At 46.8% G+C, this 17,548-nt stretch overlaps 1 protein-coding gene across 3 annotated transcripts in view; it reads right to left on the bottom strand.

Moving 5' to 3' along the window:
- The window catches only part of LOC119164572 (growth arrest-specific protein 2), a 230,169-nt gene that overhangs the window by 72,649 nt on the left and 139,972 nt on the right, over positions 1–17,548 (bottom strand). The window contains exon 1 of one of the 3 annotated variants that reach the window (XM_075872539.1): positions 2,439–2,828. The exons of the other annotated variants lie outside the window; for them this stretch is intronic. The gene's annotated coding sequence lies outside the window, so the exon portion shown is untranslated. Of the gene's footprint in view, positions 1–2,438; positions 2,829–17,548 lie in introns of those variants that run through there. 3 annotated transcript variants of the gene reach the window in all.

Below are 17,548 nucleotides of genomic sequence, written 5' to 3'. Positions count from 1 at the left end.
TGTAAGCGGAAGGACAGGGAGGTTAGCCAGTTCTTAGACCGCCTGGCTACCCTGTGCTGGGGAAATGAGTGAGGGAAATAAAAGATGATAAAAAGAAATGTTGCGAAGACAGAGGAAGTACGCGTAAGGGGCGCAGAGATGACGGGTGAGCGAAGCGGGGCCGAGGCGCCATATGCGGAAATGAATAAAAAGAGCCCCTTCACTAGGCAACTTTTCGTTTCCGCAATGTATATATGTGTACGTAAGCGGGCGGGCGAGTGCATTAGGCAGATACATGCGCGTAACGCGACCCAAGCCATTGGCGCAGACGGACGAACTATCCCTGCACTAGAGAAACGCCCGCCGAGATCTGATAGTTTGCTACAAAGTTCAGCGCGTTCACTTGACTGCAAAAGAGCGCGAAATTTTCGGTCATTTCCCAGGAATCGAATTCCCGGGTAAATCACACTCGCCGAATAAGAAAAAAAAACACCTGAGTGAAAAGCGTCGTTTAGGCAGGTAAGCTGCGTTTGCACCAATGGTGCTTAAAGAAAAAAAAAGTATTATTCGGTCAATCAGAATGCGTGCGCAATACGGAAAGCACAACTTAAAAAAAAAAAAAAAACGAAGAAGCTGGCAGTTGCCAGGGAACGATAAACAAACTTGGACAGCATTGGTGGATTAACAAAACGGGATTTGGCGAAAAGGCGCATAGCTATTTGGTGATCAAAATATTTGCACAGCGCAAGAAAACGATGATGTAGGGAAGACAAAACACGGGCGCTGACTTCAACTGAATTTTATTACCGAAAACCATAGAAATATATACACACACTACAAAGCGGCACACCACAGTTCAAAAACGCGCAACCTCATGATCACGTTGCAGTCAAATACTCGATTTCTTTATTAGTGAGCGCAACCGAAGGTATGCTAAAACAAAGGTCACCCAGCAGTTGCGTTTGATTTGCTTCGGTGATCTCACGTGTCAGCTGCCTAAGATGTTGTGTAACAACGGTGCGGCAACAACGGTGCAGCAGGGATGTACGTTGGACAAATGGGCAGGTGCTAGAATGAGCGTTTAAGGGAGCATCACTTAAACACAACTGTTCAAGGCCATCTGGATACGCATTGTAGACATTGTGTTTGCTAACCACAATTTCAAAAGCGCCCCATTGTCGCGAAACTTCGTCAGCAGCTAACAGCTAAATCACCGAGGCTAATCAAACGCAACTGCTGGGTAGCCTTTGTGTTAGCATATCTTCGGTTGCGCCTACTAAAAAAAAAAAAGATATCGAGTATCTGGCTGTGAACCAGTAGGTATTGAGTTCCGGCTGAAGTGTGGTTTTCGCCATCGTGCGCAGATTTTTTTTTTTTCAGCGTTCTCGTTAATTAAAGTGTAGTTGAAGTCAGCGTTCATGTTGTGTCTTCCTTACATCCTTGTTTTCTTGCGCTGAGCAAATATGTTGATTCCAAATCACCAACTAGCCCAAGCATCCGTTTTATCAAGCTATACTGGTGAAACTTCGAGCTCTAAACGAGACATTCACTAAAGCAGCCATTTTGCCTGTCTTGTTCTTGTGAATGTGTAATCTTGAGCTCTAGATTTCCTCCGACAGCTCAATTGGATGTTTAGCAAAGACGATCGACGAACGAGAAATAAGTTTAGTATGTTAACCACACAGATAGGCTGTAGGAAAGTTCACAAATGATGCCTTGAAGACTACAGCATTTATATCATTTTGTCAACATTTAGGCCTCGAAATCAGTATCTGGAGGTTTGATGTACCAAACCGGGACATAAATATGAGGCGCGCCGGAGGGCTCCCCTAATATCGACAATCTGGTGATCTTCACCACGTAGTGACATTGCACAGTATACACGGACCTCAACCCTGTAACCTCCATCGTTAAGCGATCGTCGCTGCTGAGATCGAACATTCGATGCTACAGTCAATAGACGAGCACCCACATATGAATCATTGTCGGGGACGAAGTCTCAAAGTTATCCCATCGGTAAAACAAAGTCGCTTTACATCATGTGCAAAATACTGATCACTTCAAGGTCACTGGCGTTGCTGGCATTCGTTTACCAAGCAACAGCGACGGCTTCAAACATACAAAATTATCGAATGAGGTCACGAGTCAAAGAACATTCGTCATTCGACCGGTCCGAAATCAAAGCAGCCAGGAAAAAAATAACTACACCGAAGGTCGCTCTGGAGTCTTAGACTATGGGACCGCAGTCTGTGCATAATTTGCATGAAACTGACAGCATACGAACAGTAATCAAACTCATTTCGAACTCGACATAGAAACGCGCAAGCATGCACAAATAAAGTGTCATTCAGAGACGGCCACAAGAGCAATCTGATCTAAATACCGCTGGTCGACACGATACAAGAGATCGCACATTTTCTACGGGGACCGCGGACGCACAACGACAATGCACAACTCACGACTGTAGATATTCCAAAGGCAGTTGCGCTTCGGCTTATTCCAACACACGAGAACGACACGCACACACGCACAACACACACTAACACACTACACGGACGATTCGGCGAAACACACGACGACCCCTACGAGCATCGTATCGAGACACAATTACGGCAATAACGTATAAAGGGCGCAACGATCCGACACGTTTAAAACGACGACGATCACAGGGGTCTAGGGATCACCGAGACGGCTCGACGGACAGCGACGCAAAAACAAGGCGCTTTGGCACCGAACGAACTGAACTGCCGAGCAGAGGAGGCAGGAAGCGAGACTCGCTCGGTTTGGGCAGAGCCGAGCGTGGTTTCGGTTAATACGCCCAAGCGCGCGAGAAACGAGGCAAGAACAAACAGTAAAACATTCGGGGCAGCTAGCGAAATCAGTGCAAGCAAGGAGGCGGCTTCAGTGAGAGCGTCTTCCTGCCTGCCTGCGCGTCTCGACACGAGGGCGACCGACGCGGAATGATAAAGCGGACGACCCCGTCGACGCCAACGTGCAAAAGAGTGGCGCGCGTCGCAGGTGAACTCCCACTAGACCGCCGCGAAGGATGAGGAGTTGACGTTTGGCTCTTGCGTCCTTGCGCAAAACTGTGCTGCTGCGACGATTTCGCCGTGATGAACGCCAGCCACGCACGCTAAAGTCGGAAAGCTAGCGAAACGCGGAGCCAGGCATTCATTTCTGCTTTGTTTGCAACGAAGATGTCGGGAGGGTAGATGGGGAGGGGACGGTAATTACGGCTTTTGCGGGCACGAACAGCAGGCGGGGGGTGGAGGGGTAGACCTGTCGGAGTGTTCTCGCAAGTAGGAAGCATGTGCGCACGCAAACAACCATACACAAACGCACAAAAACACGCGCACAGCTATATGCACACATGCACACACACACGCAGACACACAGCGAGAGAGAGCAGAGGTGAGAGACAAGACTTCGAAGCCCGTTCAATCAGGGTCAAGAATACGGCACGTTACTACAGACCAAACTAGCATAAAATGTCAAAATAAAGGACGACGTTCACAATTTGACGACTTGGGTATTCTGCGGAAATTGCGAACGAAACGTAATATGGAATTTTATTAGCCAAAATCACAAAATAATTATCTCACAGGGCGTATATAATTTCTCAATAATTTTGACCATCTGAACCTCATTAAATTGTACCTACTTAGGTCTTAAGAGCAAGCTAATTATGACAATGTGTCAATGTTGCCTGATAACTAGTTGAAGCCCATGCTTGTCCCATTAGAGGTTGATATGGGTAATGGTTAGCGTTCCATTCTTTAGCTCCTACAGTAAGTCACATGTCCTCATTTGTTCTAGATCCAGCTGATTCTGCCAGCAACCCTCTGGTCACGCATTGCTGACGCCCAATGCGGACGACATGTTCCGATTTCACGTGATCGATCCCTAAAATGCGAGGTTTCATGGAGGCTATTTCTCAAGCTAAGAGGCGGGCAAAAAAAAAAAAAAAAACAGAATTCGGCAGATCCCACGTACTGGGAACCGACGTTATGTGAAGCATGCGGAGGAATGGTGACCGTGTTGCGATTTCTTTATTGAGTAACACGTCATGAAATGACGCTAAACATATCTACAAATACTGCACAAACAAACATACGTTGAAGAGTTGCGGAAGTTTATATAACCAGTTTTTTCCACTTACGCAAGGATGCCAACTGGAACATGCGTATCAGCAACACCAGAAGATGCAAATATTAAGCGCTGATGCTCGCGAGGGTGCTGATCCTGGACACTGCTACATAAATCAACTTCAGCGCATGGCAACTGACCACAATTGACGTTAACTTGACGTGACAGCTGTATCAAAAGAGCACATATGCAATGTTTATAAAAATTGGGTAGGCAGCCCTGCAACCACTACAGACGTTTCACGTAGATTCTCCTCTATTTGAAAACTATAGGTCCGAGACCTGGCGTAGCTCTGCGGTAAAATGATGCGTTGCCACGTAGAATACATGGGTTCGATTCCAGCCGGGACCCTGACACTTATTCTTTGCATTCGTCGAGTCGACGCTACCGATGTCGGGTATTTCTTAACGCTCATGCTCTAAAATTGCCCATGTGTGCTGTCGTCGTTCCTGAGTCGGTACTACGTGTCAATCCTTTGTGGCACATACCCACATACAAGCGGCACATACCCGTCCTTGGGTATTTGCCACTGTCTGACGGGAAGTGTTTGACGACGTACGCGACGGGATTGTGACATTATTCATGTCTTGACCTGCGCGTCATACTTGCCGAACCATCTTACCCTCCCATGCTAATTTTGGTTCACGCCAAGTTGAGAGGGTGACCACGAGAGCACTCAAGCGTAAGCGGGGATTAGAGATTAGATAGATAGATAGATAGATAGATAGATAGATAGATAGATAGATAGATAGATAGATAGATAGATAGATAGATAGATAGATAGATAGATAGATACGCTCAATGTCACCGAAGTTTGCTAAGAAATGCTTCACATTTAATATGTTCCGATTAAGATAAAACCTGTTAAACCGCTCTCTTATAACTTGCCCGAAGGAAGCTTACATCTTTCTTTACTTAACCTCATTTTCTATAACGATGCTGATAGCGATAGAATGTGGTTGAGCCCTTTCCATTGAGAGGGCATATCTCGTTCGCTATGGGCGGAAAACCGGCAAAAACGTCACTGGGCGCTATTAGCTAACGCTAAGAAGGTCACAGGCCGAAGCCCTTCTTCCACCGTCCACTTTATGGGGTATATACATACATTTAAGCGTGACAGCATTAGTCAGCACAGTTGGTGGCGAGGTCCTTCAGCGATTAATTGAGGTGTTGCACGGCTCCTTTGAGAGCACTCCAGATAGACGCACATTCTCACTACAGTACATATATATACGTCTCCAGTGGAGGAATACGAAGCCTAGCACGCAGGGAGTTAATTACATGCACAGCGCGGTGGCGGTGAGTGCATGTGCGTTTTCTTTCGGCACCTGACAACTGTAGCACGGTTTCGCAAAAGTGGGCAGGAGATCAACGTCGACCTGAAACGCCCCACCGCGCCTCACTTTTTCATTCATTAGCCGCCGTCGGTTCTCTGGCAGAGAGGATCGCTCGGCTTTCTCCGCCGGAGTGGAGCGAGATTCTTCTGCGGGATGAGGTCAACAGATGTTCTCCGCCGCTGAAGACGCCTCCGCGGCGGCTCGGCTTTTGTAAAACAACGCGGGCGAGCGCGCGCCTCAGCCGACACACGCGAGCGGGGCTACAGAGCACGCACGCATACAGACCAGCGCGCGCCATTTCGCGCTGCCGAGCGCGATTGCGTGGTACCGTGTTTCACGCCACATCACCCGCTAACATTTTCCAGCGGGCAGATAACCTTCTATCATAACGTCCGTGATGCGGGTGCACTCTTGAGCATTCACAAACAAGCAGGCGAAAGTTAAGCGCATTCGGTCGAGAACTTAATTTATGGCTGAATATTTTCACAAACACGCACGCAAGCGGCCTGCGAGTCGGGCAACACGGGCGCACTCGAGAGCCGTGACGTAACAAGCAGCTGGCTGTGCCTGCGCCCGCATTCCAACGGACGATATTGTTCCGTCGTCAGCTGCAAGTGATGTAGAGATATATGAACTTTCCTCTGCTAAGCACTGAAATCGAACAATTTGCAGCGTCTTAAACTACGGTCGAAGACGACGGCATCATTCCTTGCTTCACGTGACTTTACAGACGCCATGGCACCATGTCATGGCCTGTTTAGCACTGAAATATTACAACCCACTTTCCATATATGTGTGTAGGTATAATAGACATTTACTTCTAGTTCACACTGAGAACGACAAATTGTTGTGTGACTATGTCATGGCCCCTTTAAGGTCTACTTTTATTGACAGGGAGGAGGGGGCGGGGGCGCTCATAGAGCGTAAGAATTGCTGATGTATGTTATACGAATAAAAATATCATCCTCAAGTCACTCCGAGCCTTTGTTTAGTATGCCCATCAAACCAAGCATCCAAATATAGCCTGTTCATCCAATCTGTTCTCGAGAGTACAGCCACGGCCACGCCTCTGTAAAGCACGCGAACAGCCGGTTTTTGGTCTGCGGGCCGAAACCTTGAGACAGTTTCGGGCTCTGAAGTGGTGTATCAAGAGCATGCACGGCCTAGTTGTCAGGCCGATCACGTCAGAGCCTGATACTGCCCCAAATTTCGCTCCGCAGAGCAAAAACCGGCTGTTCGCGTGCTCTAGACAGACGTGGCAACGGCTGTACAGATCCATGTTTACAAGATCAAGTATAGTGGGGAACGCTGCGCCAACAAATACCTACGGCAGTTCATCCTAACACATTTCCAATTCATACGAACTGCAGGTGGCCACATGACCCGAAAGAAAGGTCGAGTATTTACTTTCGTATACACAGTCTGACTGTTGACTCATTGGGACACGCGGCGGCGCACCGGTCTTATGGGGATTAGGGAGCCTTCATGTGCGCACATGAAGGCTCCCTAATGGGGATCGCACTTCAAAATCGGCTTGGTGCCACTAGTCTAAGGCATATTAGAGACACGGTTGATCGCTGATAGCTCAGTGATGGCAGTGCCAATCGGTTATGGATGGCATAATGAGATTGCATTTCTATGTGCTGAGGCCAACAATAAATTTCGCTCAAACACCGAGAAAAATCGCACGAAACAACATGTGTGAATGCTTCCCGGGATATTTCTTTCTCAAGCGTACAACCGTACTAAGTGGTCCGAATCAATGCATCGTACATGCAGTAATTCGGAAGATTTAAACATGTTTTCAATAAGCACCAACTTCGGGGATCAATACAATAGACTAAAAAGAAAAAAAAACTGGCTTCCGTCAAAGATCGCATTTTTTTCGGCAATGTGAACTCACCACCTCACCCAAGTGTGCCGTTTCGAAACGAACGCTGGTTGTACGAGACGAAAAACGGAATCTCGCGGCCCAGCCTTGCGCACGAGGTGCATCGCCTCGCCTCTGCTCCACCGCCGCCCCGTTCGTTGCGTCGGCAACGCACTCCCGCGCACTCGTAAATGGAACACCCGGCAGAACAACGACGAGCTGGTAGGCGGCTATCATTCCACCCCACATCGCCTGCCAACGCTCAGCGAAGTTTTCGCGTGTTTTCTTTGTTTCCATTCGACTCGGCATTAGGAAACACGCGACAAGTGTCGGGCGCATTCCAAAGAAGCCGAAAGACGATGGCGCATTCTTACGCGGAGTTGCGCACGCTATTGTTACAAACGAAACCCACGACTTTATGTAAGTTCAACAGCCGAGCAGCGTAACCTTTGCATCAGCGCGGTCGATCGGTATGTTCAGCCATGACGTAGGTACGCCTCTACTTGAGACGTCACGCCCATGTACATATTCTCGTTTTGGCATCTTAGCGGCTATGAGCGAATTGCGCTGCCAAGAATGTTGTCGCGGGTAGGATTCTTCGCCATGATGGCTGCATTTTAGCGGGAGCAAAATGTAAAGGCAGTACACGACCGCAGAGAAGCGCACGCGTTGAAAAGTCCCAAGTGGTCATTAAATTTATCCCTAATATCCCCAGATCACACGTGTCGTAAGCACATCCTGAATTTCCCACGTGAAATCCGTTGCCTTGTTTTTGTTTAACGGGACCTTCAAAAGTTACAGTGACTTGTCTTAGATTGACAAACTGCACTCTGAAAACTTTAACGTTATATGTTTGATTATCTTAAGTTAATCCTTAGTGGAGAAAATCAAGACTGCAGCTTACATATGAAATTTCGCGCCGAACGAAACATCCACACGTGACGTCATAACTTTCAAATTGTATTTGTCCCATTTTCGCGACATTCGTACAATAGAATTTTCTGAAACTCCAAATAAGTCTATGCACACTAAACAAAAATGACCTGAAATAACCTCAAAAACTGGGTAAACCATTTGTCCTCTAGCGCACTACCTTTCCTGGGTTTTTTTTACCACCTCCTATCAAGGTAAAAATTTACTCTCGTGCTAACTGAGTTTTTGAACGTAGGGAGAGTAGTAAATATTTACCCCAGTGAGGTTTTCAGCGAGTATAGAGAGAGTAAATTTTTACTACCTTCACAAGGTTTTTGAGGTGATTACTGGGAGTTATTTCTGGTGGTAAAAAAAATAAAAATTGACGGGTGCATTCGGCCAGAAACGACAAATTTATTGAATAGCAGGACTGCTTGAATTTATTGAACGGCAGAATTGGTGACACATAGATTCACATACAGACAAACACGCACACACAACAAATGCAGAATAATACACCACTAGAACAGACTGCACGCGTTGCTCAACTACATTTTTTTTTCTTTCTTTATTGCCTGTTTACATACAACATTCACAAACATATATACATCAAACACTTCGACAATCCGGTGTATATATAGGCACGACTTTTTGACCGGCCAAGTAGTACCGATAGGAGAGCTCTTTTTTTCCATCGATTAACAACAACGCTTGAAGGTGCAAGCGTAAGCTTCAGGTGGGCTGCAGCGCACTAAATGTCACACCGACCTTTTATTATAAATCTACACGATCTCACCTTTTTGATTATCCAATAATTTCTTGGCACACCGAGCTCTTTGCCCCACGCATGTTAGCACTGCTGATGCACAAGTCCATAAAATATACCTAATTACACACAAACCATGGTAGCTCAATGATTTTAATTGAGCGACGGTGCACAAACACAGTAGCAGCACGTATTCATCACAACGGGCGTAGATGAGCGGTGCACGCCTGCACACAAGCTTCTTACCGAGGGCGTTCTAGGCCTTTTCGAGGAGCACGGCTATCCGATGAAACACAGCTGGCAATCACAGAACACATATCCTGTGCGAATTTCGTCGTCGTTTCAGACACAAATGAACGCGTGACCGCTATCTTGCGGAGACGGGGTGGTGTATGCATACTTCCAACGAAAGGCCACCATCCGGGCAAGTCCGGGTTTTCTTCGTGCTCACCGGCCGCCGCTTGTTGGTTCCGTCTGCCTCTTATCGGCTTCGTGCTACATGTTTGAGAACAGTTGGTGCATGAGGTGGGCAATTCAGGCAGCACTTTACTCGTGCAGACATCGCCTACTGTGGAACAAAATAAATGCGATGCTTCTTTCACCTGCCCCGGCGACACACTCCCACTGGTCACTGGTGGCCGCGGCTCGGTGCCGACGACAGAGTGAAGCATTTTGCTTATTGCTTCTCCAGCAGGCAAGCACGGACGACGACACCAGATTGATTTTGTTACCACTGGCAGATCTGGAGTTATCCGCGAATAGGAGATATCCGCGACGTGCAGGTTCGGAGGCGCTCGGAAGAGCACGGTCGCTCGGTGACGTAGGAAACACGTGAGATCCATCAGCCCAGCCAGACACACAGATACCGAGCTTCTTGCACTGTCTGTCTCCAAAGCCACCGCCGAGCAAAAGCAACAATTTGCGAAAATATGCAGGACAACTTTCCACAGCAGGTTTTCTTTCTTTTTTTTTTCTCTTTTGAGAGCCCCCCCCCCTCCGTCTTTTTCTTTTTTTCTTTCAAAGAATGCTGTTCTCGGTTGTTGTGCTTATGCTGCCCCCAGTTCCAGTAAAAGTGCGCTGACTCGAAGTCAGTCCAGAGGTACGGCGATGCAAAAAACAAAAAACAAAAAAAAAACATCTGTGGGCTTCGCGTACCTTCAGTATTCACTGAGAGCGTCACAAGGGGGGGTTTGGGGCAAAAGCCGCCGAAGCAGCTGCACCTTGCAGTCACGTGGTAATAAACTCTGAAACGCAGGTTAAAAATCACGTGATAGAAAACTCCCTAAGTGGTAAAACTGGATTTTGACATCCTTTTACTACTTGCCTGAGAGGTGGTGGTAAAACTATGTCATGTACCATCTTTTACTCCTACGCGAGGTAGTAATTTTAAACGCAAAGGAGTTTTCAGAGGTCATGAGCCGGAAAAACCCCAAACTCGGATAGTTTTTGCTTACAGTGTGACACCCACAGATGAAAATGTACTCAATTTTTATTGAGTAGAAGCTATGTAGAGTCCAGCAGATATTTTCAGAGAAAAACGTCGCGGTGTTTGGTGCGGGAACGTGCCACCTGCCGCATTTTCTTTGGGCGCATTTTCTCGCTTACCAAAGATCATGTCTTGGTAAGAGTGGTGCTTTCGGGAATGTGAAATTGGTTTTTGCTAATGTGCTAAGAATCGTTTTCCTTTTTAGTGCCACTCTAAAGCCAAGCTTGCGTTTAGAAATAGTGGTTAACGATTTAGAGTACTTAGTACTCTACTATCGAAGAGCTGAAAGCCGTCTCGTGAACACGAAGGAAACGAATGACTTCGACTTCATCAGCGGTGCCACACGCAAAAATCTCGGCGCGAACGAGCATGAAGAAGAAATGCCACCCTTTGATCCATCGATGATGCACCGGTAACGTGCGCATCTGATCATTGACGCTTTCTCGATCGCTGTCTGATACTGGACCACTGTCTGACCACTGTCTGATAATTGACGCTTTCTCGATCGCGGACTTGTCTGCGATCAGTTGCTTCCGATACGGTAATGTGATCTTTTATCAGCGTGACGCATCATTTCAAATGTGCACATTTCGTTGTTGCCTGATTATAAACGCACGACCATTGTTATTGCCTCGTGCAGAAACAAATGTACTGCGCTGTTAACCACGTGGATGAAGGTGCTATGTGCCAGGCTGGAGGAAGGAAACAATAAGGTGGGAGCATTGTGCAATGCTAAAAAAAGCAAAGAGGAAGCGTTGCAACCGAAGTGTTGCACTGCTAAGGAGGTGGATGGAGGTTAAATTCTCCGCATAGAGGAATGAAGCCTATAGAATGGTGCATTGCGGAATGCCATAGGAATAAAGGAACAAAAAAAAAAGAAAAATAATTGTAACAAGTGGAATCTGGAGCGGCTAAGCACGTGAATGTAGAGGCGATTACCGGCTTGGAGGAAGGGAATACAGTTAGGAGGAAGCATTGCGCAATGCCGTAGAATTATAGAAAGAAAAGCAATAAAATTAGCAGCCGATCCCCTAAACGAATGCTGATGATGTAGCGAAGCTATGGCTTCTAAAGTCCAGAATGCCAATAACATAGTCGTCGACTATAGTATACGAACGGGCGCACAGACAGACGAACAGACAGAAAAATGCACAGACGGACTACGGTCTATCTTTTTAAACCATATGCGCGCTATTAACACTATCTACGGTGTAGACGCATGACCGACGGCAACAACGAACATCGTTCGAGCATCAGGAGCTTCGCTCCTAAAAAAGAAGAGGTAGCTCAGACCGAACGCAATGTTTATGTTTCCCTGTCCTGCTGAACTGACTCATTTACTCTGTTCTTTTGTATCTCATTGCGCAACGCTCATTCCTAACATTTGCCCTTTTGCCATGCTGGAATTGGACCATCACACACGTGCTTAGCCGCGCCACATTTCTGTTGCTAGGGGCAATCAAAGACGGTCGCAGGAGAAGCAAGAAAATGCCGCCGCGAAGAAATAGGGGGAATGCGAAATGCCATGTGGCCTCGATGAAACATGCGATTTCAACACGAGAAACCGCCGATAGGCCACGAGACCACGATCGAGAGAGCATCATTTATGGGAAAGCGACGCGCACAAAGACACGCATGTCACCAGCCTTCCTTCGAGGAGGACATTTGTGCACACCCGCGTATCTGAAGCAGAACCGACGCCGGCTTTCTCGCGAACTCACGCTACAGATGCCACAGAAACACGCAACTGATAAGGAATATAAAGTACAGATGGGTGCACTGCTAAAGGAAACAGCTGCGTACACAACATGCTGTGTTTTCGCTGTCTTACAGAAGAAGGTGAGTCAGTTCCACTTTTCTCTGGCGACTCAGTAGCATGATTATCCCTCGCCACTAGATTTAGATTGTTTTTTTTTTTGCGTTTCACTTTAAGGTTTCTGTTTTCTAGTAGTTCTTATTGGCTCCATTTCAAAGGGATAGCGTTGAACTCTCCCATAGTAGAGTACCAAGCACTCTAAATCGTTAACCACTCTTTCTAAACACAGTTGTTATTGGCGTCGATGGAAGCCATCCTACATTTAATAACAGGAGCCTTCCGACGTCATCGTTCATCACGTCGCCTTCGGCACTGCTTAGACACACGCTGCCAAGAATAGAAGGCTGGGCAGAAACAACATCACGACGCGTGGCTGACTGTACGGAGGCCCGACGACGATGGCCGAGACAATGGCGGGGAAGGTACGTGCGTGTTCCCAACTCTTTAGCCGCCGTCGCGATCACACTTAGGCATCGTCCTTGTTTTCTGGTATAAAGGCGGGCTCTTCCGCTGTTTTGTCTCGTCTCGGGACGAGCAGTGAAACACCTATAGGTTTGTCTCGCAAAGCGCAAGCGTTTCACGGAAACGAAAAATGCAGCGCAGCTATTGTTTATATACACTAAAGCTCACCGTTAAATGGAACATTCGAATAATTGCCATCAGAAACGATGACCCTCTAACAGCAAGTGGATACGAAAACAATTTTCATGAACGTCATTAACGTGCCAAGAGGAGTCGGAGCTGTCCCCCACCCAGTAGTCGCTCACTGAAATATTTCCAATCCAGACTCACTCAGGACCCCTACTCACGGCTAGATTCGAGTCCGAGTGAATCCGAGTCAGTAGTCCTAGGAGTGAGTTCACCGACCGAAGCTACTGAGACTAGGTATTTCATTTACAATCAACACTGTTCTGCTTCCCCGAATCGACAAGGGTTATGCACTTCCACCAGTCCACGCACAATCCGTTATTAAACTTTCTTCTAAGGAAAGGTAATTCTAGCAAGGTTAACCTTTCTGCCATTGCTGTTTCTGTCTCTCGCCCATTTCCATCCTCTTTTCTTAAAAAAAAAACATTTCGTGAAATTTTACGATTTAACAATTAGGCACGCCGGAGAGGAGGACTCCGCAAATTTCAACCATCTAGGATTACAACCTACAGTTACACTAGCCTGTGGTCCGAGCGTTCCATCGAAATGCGACTGTAGCGGCTGGGACCTGACGAGTACTGTAACGGTGAGGTCAGCAGGCGAACACTGTAACGACTGTAGCCACAGGAAGGACTCGAAAATACCATATGAACCTACAAACACGAAAACCAGACAAAGATGTATACGGTAAACTAACCATCTTTCGCGTGGCAACCCGGCGATCACACCGCTGGGGCGCTGACGTATTTGTTAATATGCTATCGTACAACCGCAGGAAACGCTACGACTGGAGCGTCCGGTATGTCAGTGAAAATACGAAGGTTTCGCCATAGACCCGGCTGAAGGGGGGTCAGGAACGGGTAAAACAGCAACAGGTGAAAGTACCTTTCGCTTTCGTAGACGCTCCGAGTGGACGCGGAAACGGAGATAGAAAAAAATAAAATAAACGCGGTATACGACAGCGTGTAACGATCACGAACACCATATACCACTCTATTCCGGGGAACGCAGGAGGGGGCGGTGCTCACGAAGTGTCATGAGGTGAGGTCTGAGGTCACTCACGCCCCGTCGGTACAGGTTCGCCCAGCGGTTATAGCCGGCAGCCTTTGCGGCAAGAGCTGTGCGTTTGGCCGTTGACGAGCGTGCCGGCCGTTGACCGCGTTTATTTTTCAACCGCAGACACACGCGCGTCTTCTTTAATATACAGGGGAAGCCACATGCTCCTCGAAGCCATTACGTTTAATGCCGGGGGAACTGTACCGAGAGCTCTCTACAAAAGGAGCCCTTCATTGTTTGACCTTTATACTTTGGTCAGGTATACGAGGGAACTTTCTCCCAGAGTGACTGTCCAACCTATGCGACGACTGAAACGCTGTTAACACAGCTATAAGTTCCTGAACAATGCCTTGGCGACTGCGCGGCTTTACGCTACCTGAAAACGAGGGCACGGGTTCGCCTCCTGCAGCCGCGACGGACGCATATCTAGGGGGGGGGGGGGGGGGGTCTAATGCAAGAACGCACGCCTGCTTTACGTACTTTAGGTTCACGTGTGCTTCAGGTTAACTCGTGTCCGCCCGTGTGCTCAGTTGCACGTGTATTTTGGGAGCATCCGTGTACAGACGTGCCTTCTGATGAACATCTACGAAGGTGAAATCGTGTACAAATGTGTACATAAATAAGCAAGTATTTTAGATGCACCCGTCCGCATAACTGCACTTAGCTGAACATGTATTTTAGCTGTACTGCACTTAGGCACCAGCGTACATTTAGTGAACCCGTGTGCTTGAGCGCAGTACTGTAGGCGCATGTTGAATAGCCCCAGATGGTCAGAATTTTTCAGGCGTTTAGTGTAGTATTTTTACACGCGACTTTAACTGCAGGAACTCATGAAAACACGATACATACATGATTACCTTAACATACCAGCTCCTATGCAGCCTACAACAATTACCATATACGTGCAAAAGCTGAAGATAAAATGCGCATCGGCTTATATGTTCCTACAGAAATATTAGGAAGAGTTGGGTCTGGCTCAGTGCTAAATGATGATGGCTACATTATTGGTGTTTTACAGCGTAAGCTGTTCTGTGTGCACCGGAGGTCAAGCTGTGTATGTGCGTATACAAGTACCATGCCCCGCTACAATATTCAAAGGTCTTTATGCGAATTATATTTTCAATGCCACTGCGATTTCTTTCTTCTATATTTTCTTTGAAAAGGCTAATAGCTCACACTGGCCAGTCAGTTTGAAGCCTCAGAATAAATAGACGCAGGCGAATACACTTACGCGTTCGCAGGTTGTTCTCGTAATTACGACTTTAAGGACGTCCACGCGGCCGAAGTTATACCACGTTCAAGACGCAGAGACTGGCACGCAAACGACGCATGTGTGGTGTGTAAACTGCCAAATGCGTGAAGTCATACACAGTAGACGCAAGAGTAATAAAAAACGCCACGATGCCACACTGATGAGCCCCAAATTGTCCGTTGCGTGCCGCAAAGTTCTGGCGAGGAGCGTTTATTTATGCGTGAGGGCTGCGCGCTTTAGCCAAGCGGTATACAGCTATTCTACACTATGCGTCATATTCTGTATGCGGCTGCCGAGAACGGCGACTCACCTTCAGACATGGCAAATAAAGAGAATGAGACTGTAAACGAGAGCGCAAAGAGAGAGAAACACAAATGCTTGAAGTAAAGAGCGGTTTCAGTACGTACTATTCTTTCAATATGCATAAGTTCATGTTTAAGACGAGGGTCTCCAAAATCAGTGAAAGAGTGCGTCATATCAGGCTGCTTTTAGAGTAATCCGGAAGAGTCTTCGAGCAACCGCAGCGGCCGCGGTGCAAAGCACACTGCGAAGGGTGACCAGACCGCAGCTGCGCGCCGCTTAGCCTTCGCACGCTTAACTTTGATCGCACATATATAAGTATCTTGTAATTAAACCCTTACTTCTATATAACCTCCGAGATGGCGAGCGCGCAGCGCCACGCCCGCCATCTTGGAGGCCATGCTTCTTTGTTCGCTATCTCGGGAGGCTATACCTTTTTACCCTGACGGCAGCTCCTAAGTAGACAACAGAATGAATCCTCGGAGGAATGGAAATAGAACGGCTTCTAGAGGGTAATTTCAGCCTAATTAACCTTTCGTACTACGGTATACCACGTCCCACGACCCATGCACGGTGGCCTCTTAAATACCCATTCATTAGCATAAAAGACACAAGGCACACACATGTACTTTTCATGAGTGAATAATTCCGTGTCACACACGTTGCCAAAGCTGGAGTTTCTGCCTTGTAAGCAGTCCGTTGAAAGCTCGACTACGGCCAAATCATTTTGTGGCTGCCTTGAGCGATGTCACAGTCAGGTACACACGTAATAAAAGCTGTAATGTACGACTCGAAAACATACGCCGCGACTACTTCCTCTTTATGAAAATCAATTTGAAGCGATACGTTCAATCTACATGTTGAGACTTGCAGCGCTCTTTCAAAGGCGCATCTTAATCAGTTGGGTTTCATAGAATAAGTACGACGCTCTAATGAAGTCATTACGTGACTACGTGAAAAGTACTAAGCGGCATTTGTATCGGACTTTTATCTCGTAGTCCTTTCTAAACTTTAAAGCTTGAAGGATCACATTGTTTGGTAGAGTGCGACAACGAGGTAACGTTACTAACGTCTGTTGGGTAAACGCGCTTCATTCATTCATTTATTCATTCATTGATTCATTCATTCACTCATTCAATCATTCACTCACTCATGTCGTATTGTAAGGCTCAAAACCCAAGCAGGGGAGTCGTAATTAACATAAGAAATGAAAGGTTAATATGGGCGAAAGGTAAATGAACAAAGGGCAGGGATGTTGGTGGTTAATGTTTTAACGGTAAGCATTGGTCTGAGGGACTAGAAAAAGAGCGTACGGTTAGCAACCACAAAATGCACTGCAAACACGCAACAATACTATAGAAACACGTTATATAAGCAGATCTTAAGCGAATAAAAACTCTGAGAACACTCAAAATGTGAAAACGTTAACGTTTGTGAGAAATTGTTATAGGTTCGGTGCAAAGACGTATTTCTTACGAACGTTCACTTAAAAACAAGCGTTAACGGAAGAACAAGGGCGTTTCCTGAACTGAATCCACTTGCTTTTTGGAAACACTTGCGGCAAGATAAGCTAATCTGCCCACATAAACTGATAGCGGATTTAATTTAACGTGTCCTACTTTTAAAATCCCTGAGACATTTCTAGTCGCGCACACGTTAACAAGAGCGAATCAACAACCGATAATAATTTTGCCATTTTAGTAAAAAAACCACCATAAAACTATATGCTGGACGCCGTACCGCAGGGCTCCGGAAACTTCCACCACTTAGGGCTCGTTAACGTGCACCCAAACCTAACAATACTGATTGTTGGCCCAGTTGGTACTTGCTCACTGACATGATTTGGCCGCAAATAGAACACACACAATGTAGAGAAACACTCAACGACAAGCACAAGCCGCTTGTGCTTGTCGTTGAGTGTTTCTTTACATTGTGTGTGTATTATTTGCGGCCAAATCATGTCAGTGACCCAAACCTATA

The sequence above is a fragment of the Rhipicephalus microplus genome, chromosome 8 (genome assembly GCF_043290135.1).
Source record: "Rhipicephalus microplus isolate Deutch F79 chromosome 8, USDA_Rmic, whole genome shotgun sequence".
Lineage (NCBI taxonomy): Eukaryota > Metazoa > Arthropoda > Arachnida > Ixodida > Ixodidae > Rhipicephalus > Rhipicephalus microplus.
Note: the sequence above shows the minus strand (reverse complement) of the source record. Positions and strands in the feature narration are given on the sequence as shown.